The 4,836-nt window shown below is 45.1% G+C and overlaps 1 long non-coding RNA gene across 1 annotated transcript in view; it reads left to right on the top strand.

Annotated features, from left to right (window-relative positions):
* The window catches only part of LOC129692025 (uncharacterized), a 10,500-nt gene extending 5,980 nt beyond the window's left edge, over positions 1 to 4,520 (top strand). Inside the window, exons 2-3 of the long non-coding RNA XR_008722610.1 lie at positions 1,156 to 1,563; positions 3,280 to 4,520. This is a non-coding gene — a long non-coding RNA (uncharacterized LOC129692025). The remainder of the gene's footprint in view (positions 1 to 1,155; positions 1,564 to 3,279) is intronic.
* The last annotated feature ends 316 nt before the right edge of the window (positions 4,521 to 4,836 follow it).

Below are 4,836 nucleotides of genomic sequence, written 5' to 3'. Positions count from 1 at the left end.
TCACCATCAAAACCACCACCACCATTACCATCACCACCACCACCATCACCATCACCACCACCATCATTACCATCACCACCACCACCACCACCACCACCATCACTACCATCACCACCTCCACCACCACCACCACCACCACCACCACCCCTTTGAGACAGGATCTCATTTTGTCTCGGGCTGGTCTGAAACATATTGTGTAACTCAGGCTGGTGTCCAGGTCCTGGCAATCCTCCTGCCTCCGTCCTCAGAACACTGGTATTATATGCATGCGCTACCCTCCCCAACTTTAGGACAGCCTAGCTTGACTCTCCACCCCCACGGCCCTCAACCGTGCCTCACCCTGGGGAAAGGCTGTCTTTCCTCCTTCCTGTCTGGGCCTGGCAGCTGGGGGCCCTCCGCTTTCATTCCGCACACCTTGAGCATCATCCAGATTTTAAAGTTAGTTTTTGTGAAACAAAGCCCTACAGATTGGAGGGTTTTTTGTTTTTTGTTTTTCTTTTACTTGTCCTTTCCCCCTTCCCTCGGGTGGCCTTAAACTCACCAGGTAGCCAAGAATGACTTTGAACTTCTGACCTTCCTACTCCTACCTCCCAAGTGCTGGGATTACAGGTGTGCTCCTCCATCCCTGTCTCTGTTCTCTGTTGAGAACTGAGCCCAGGGCTTTTCAAGTGCTAGGGAAGCACGCTCAGAAAGGAGTCACGTCCCAAGCCCCTCCCCCCATATATACATTTTAAACCATTGTCCGGCCATATACTTTTTTGGCAAAGAGAAGATAATGAGCCATAGCACATGTCAGACAATTTGTCCTTACGCTTGTCTTTGTAGAGAGATGAATTTAGCAGGAAAAAAAAGTTGGTGTTTAGCTAATTTTGAAGAAGAATAAATGCATTAGATGGTATTCAGTGAAGCACAATTTGCATAGCATGTAAATGGCATAGAATTGTAATGCAGAGAACCCAGAGTTTTCCAACGGTGAATGGGTCTAATTTATTGCTATTTCTGGGGAATGAAACATTCTGAAGCAATAACTGGAAGATTTAGTTTCTATCTGACAATTTTTACAAAGAGAAATTAGATTACAGAGTGTGTTTTTTTAGTAAACCCCTTGACTAATAAATTGTAATTTAAAGGCCATAATGTACTTCTTTCTTCTAGCTCTGCACCGAAATCGTACACACATCATCTGCCTTAATTTCTAAGCTCTCAGCTCATTTTTATGTACTTGGGAAATTTGCTGTTCTCCGAGTGGAAGAAATCCTAGAAAAATTAATTATTTAATGAGTTTCAATATTCAAATTTGTGGCTGTTCGCTCAGAATGTAAATGCAGAGGCACGTTTAAATTTTAACCAGAGTTCAGTGCAAATTAATATCCACATGGGCAGTGTGCAGCCAGACGAGAAAGGGAAGAAAAGAATGTCTTCAAAGAAAATAGGACAGAGGTCCGCTCCACTGTGAAGCTCGTTGCTCTGCTTCCATGATGAGGTGCCCAGCAGGAAGGAGCTTAGATGCTGATCCCAGATCCAGCCTTTCAAGTGCTTCTCAGAAAAGAAATGGGGAAGAAGGTATGTGGAATTCCATCCAAGTCGGATCCGGTGAGCATCTTAGGAATGTTTATATGAGTGTGAGGATGAAATGGACACCCGTGTTGGCGTCAAGCGACTGTCCAGTCTGGTAGCTAAATATCTTTCAACATGAGAAAGCATGCACAGTTGAGTTTGGCAGTTGGTAGAGACCACGGCCCTGCAGCATGGTGAATGTTGTGAATGCCAACACAGTGCACACTTTGAAATGGGTTTGGATGTGTTATGTGAGTTTTACCTCAATGTTGAAAAGAGGCATAAAAGGAGAAAGAAAGGATCCTGTCTGTCTGGAGGAAAGATGGTAGGGACGGACCATTTGAAAACTGAAGTGCTCAAGACTCTCAGTTTGTTTTTGTTTGTTTGTTTGTTTGTTTGTCTGTCTTGTGGATATTTGCCATTCTGAAAGCTAATGTTGTTATCTGAGTTAGGACAAGAGTCCTGTGAAAGGTAGGTATGACAACACCTGTCCAGTACCCCAAAGCTCTGGGACAAGGAAAGAGGGTGTTGAGTTCGAAGCCAGCCTAAAGCATGACCCTGTCTTGAAAATAAAAAATAGAAGTAAGACAAACTAAGGCAGTCCTGTGAAGACTGTGCTCTTAGAAAGGTATTTGTATACCTGGCGCACATTGGAGACCACAGCTGGCCTGTTTGAGCAAAATACCAGTGTACCAGGTAGGGAGAAGGATGTCTGTTTTAAAACTCAGCTCTGTCCCTGCTTGCTGTGTGGCTGCGGGCAAGGCAAGCTAATTAACCTCTCTGAAACTGTTTCCCTGCTAGCAAATTGGGGGTCATAAAAAACAACCTTACGTGATTTTGGGAAAGATTAATGCCATATGCACAGTGTACGGTGCAGAGAAGCCACTAAGGTTAATAGCCGCGCTTCTTCCTCATCTCCCAGACTCCTTCACTCCGCTCCTGTCTTGAAAGTTGTCATTCTCATCATAGATGTTATTCCCTATGATACAGCAACAACTCTCATGATTGACGGCATTTTCTATGGTACAGCAACAACACTTAAAAAGCTGATCTCAAAGTTACTCTCATTAGGATAACAATGGAAGGTCTTAAGCTCTCCTCGCCTCATATTTCCTTGTAGGAGGGCTTTTTACTGAAACATTGTTCTCCAAACCAAATGCAACCACTGTGTACTTTTGTACAATTCACAGGCTAAGAACAGTTTTAATTGTTATTGTTGTTGTCGTTGTTTGTTTGTTGAGATAGGGTCTCGTATAACCCAGAATGTTCTAGAACTCCCTGCGTAGCTGAAATTGACTCTGAACTCAGGAGCTTCCTTGCCTCTACCTTCAGAGTACTGAGATTATTATGACCCACCATCTCAGCTTCAGTTTTTAATTTTAAATAACAGCAAAAATGAATCAAAAGAAGAATTTGCTGTTGCACCTGAAAATGCAAATTTCATTGTTCATAAATGACATTGTATTGTAACATGGTCACATAATTGCCAAGGGCCGTTTTTTGCCCTGCAGGGGGAAAACTGAGTAGCCCCAGAAAGACCCAGTGGCCCACAAAAAGTACATTCTTTGGTCCATTGCAGAAAATGCAATGTAGCATCATTCCTGGACTCCCCCTATCTGGTTTTCTCTCTCTTGACAGAGACTTCCTTGAATGCATGGGCCACTTGCAGACTGAGTTCATTGCTTTTCTTTATTCTTTTTCTTTCTCTCTCTTTTTTCATAGGCCAATGGAAAACAGAGATCCTGAGGGTCAGGACCTACTCCGCAGGGCTGTGCCAAGACCTGGTTGGAGGACAGGTAATTAAAATGTCCAGAGTGGATGAGAAAGCTCTTCTGGCTGCTGTAAAACCACATTATCTGAACAGCCATCTCGTCTCAACCCAGATGTTCAGATCTCTATTGGTTATGACCCCAGGAGGGAAGAAGGCATGATTTATTGAGTCATTAGACATCCAGCAACCCTTTCCTACCCGGTTGCAGCCTCTGTCTGAACCTTCTCCGTCTCTTATCTAGATCACTAAACACCCTGTGACCCGACCTTCCAGAGTCAGCATCCACCTCCCTCCAATCCCCAGAACCAGGGTGACCTTCCTAAACAGCACCATTCTGACCTCCTTTCCTCTCTCCTGTGAAGAAAGACTACACTAATGGCTCTCTCGTTCACATGTCTGTCCGTACCCACACCCCTGGGTAGCACCTCTCCCTATTGACTCTGCCCCGTGATTTGCTTTGGCCAAGGGGGTAATAACAAACAGTGACACAGCAGCCGCTTGAAACACACCAAACCACTTACTTGTCTGTTTCTTCTCTCGAACTCTGAGTGCCCACACCAGCCTGCTGGAGGGTTGTAGGAGATGTGTCGAGGAGAGCTGAGTTAGCCAGTCAAGTCCATGATGAATAACCCAGGCTCACGAAACCTGATGGCTGACTTCAAATACAGAATGAGTCCAACCAAGGGGGCGGACTGCCTTCACCAACCAGCAGGCCTATGAAAAACAAGCAAGCTGTGTTCAGTCTCTCTCTTTTGGAATGGTTTGTTATTCAGTGCCTGTAACTACCTCTGCAAGCAAAACAGAACCAAAGAATCCCAGAACTCCCTAACAACTCGTGAGGCCTGTGATCTTTCTGAGCTCTGTGCCTTCGAGCTGACCAACTCACTCCGCTACCCATCGTTGTAAGCAGGCTTCCTACAGCCCGGTCTGCTCGAGCAACTGTATCCTGAGTTTTGTGTCTGGCTCTTCTCCTCCCCCAACCCCAGCCCCGATCAGCTCCTCTGTTCTGATGACCCCTTACGTGGAAGTGACTCTCCTACCCTTGCTGCTCAGACCAGATCAGAACTTTGAGTCATGACTCATTGGGTCACAAGATAAGCTTAGATATGCATAACTAGCGGTTTTGGTTTTGGTTTGCCCTGGTTTTTTGTTTTTTGGTTTTTTTTTTTTTTTTTTCTATGCAGGGTTTGAAGCATTGGGCTTGTGCAGAACGGCTGGCATTTTTAAAAAGATGAACTAGCCCCAGGCATGGAGGCACCTGCCTGCAATCCCAGCACTCGGGGAGACCGAAGCAGGGGGAGAGTGAGTTTGAGGACAGCCCAGGCTTTATAATGAGACCCTGTTCCAGAAGAAACAAACCAAAAAATGGTGAAAAAAAAAATAGGAGAGCATAAAGCAGCAAATATCACTGTGGGTTGGGCATAGTAAAAGCAAGTTTGCAATGTATCAGTTCACAGAGCATCGCTATCTGTGGGCTGCAGCCAAAACCTTTTGGAAACACATTGCTT

Source organism: Psammomys obesus, unplaced genomic scaffold, assembly GCF_907164565.1.
Source record: "Psammomys obesus unplaced genomic scaffold, mPsaObe1.curated_primary_1811, whole genome shotgun sequence".
Taxonomy (NCBI): Eukaryota; Metazoa; Chordata; class Mammalia; order Rodentia; family Muridae; genus Psammomys; species Psammomys obesus.
This window is presented reverse-complemented; position numbering and strand designations above follow the sequence as displayed.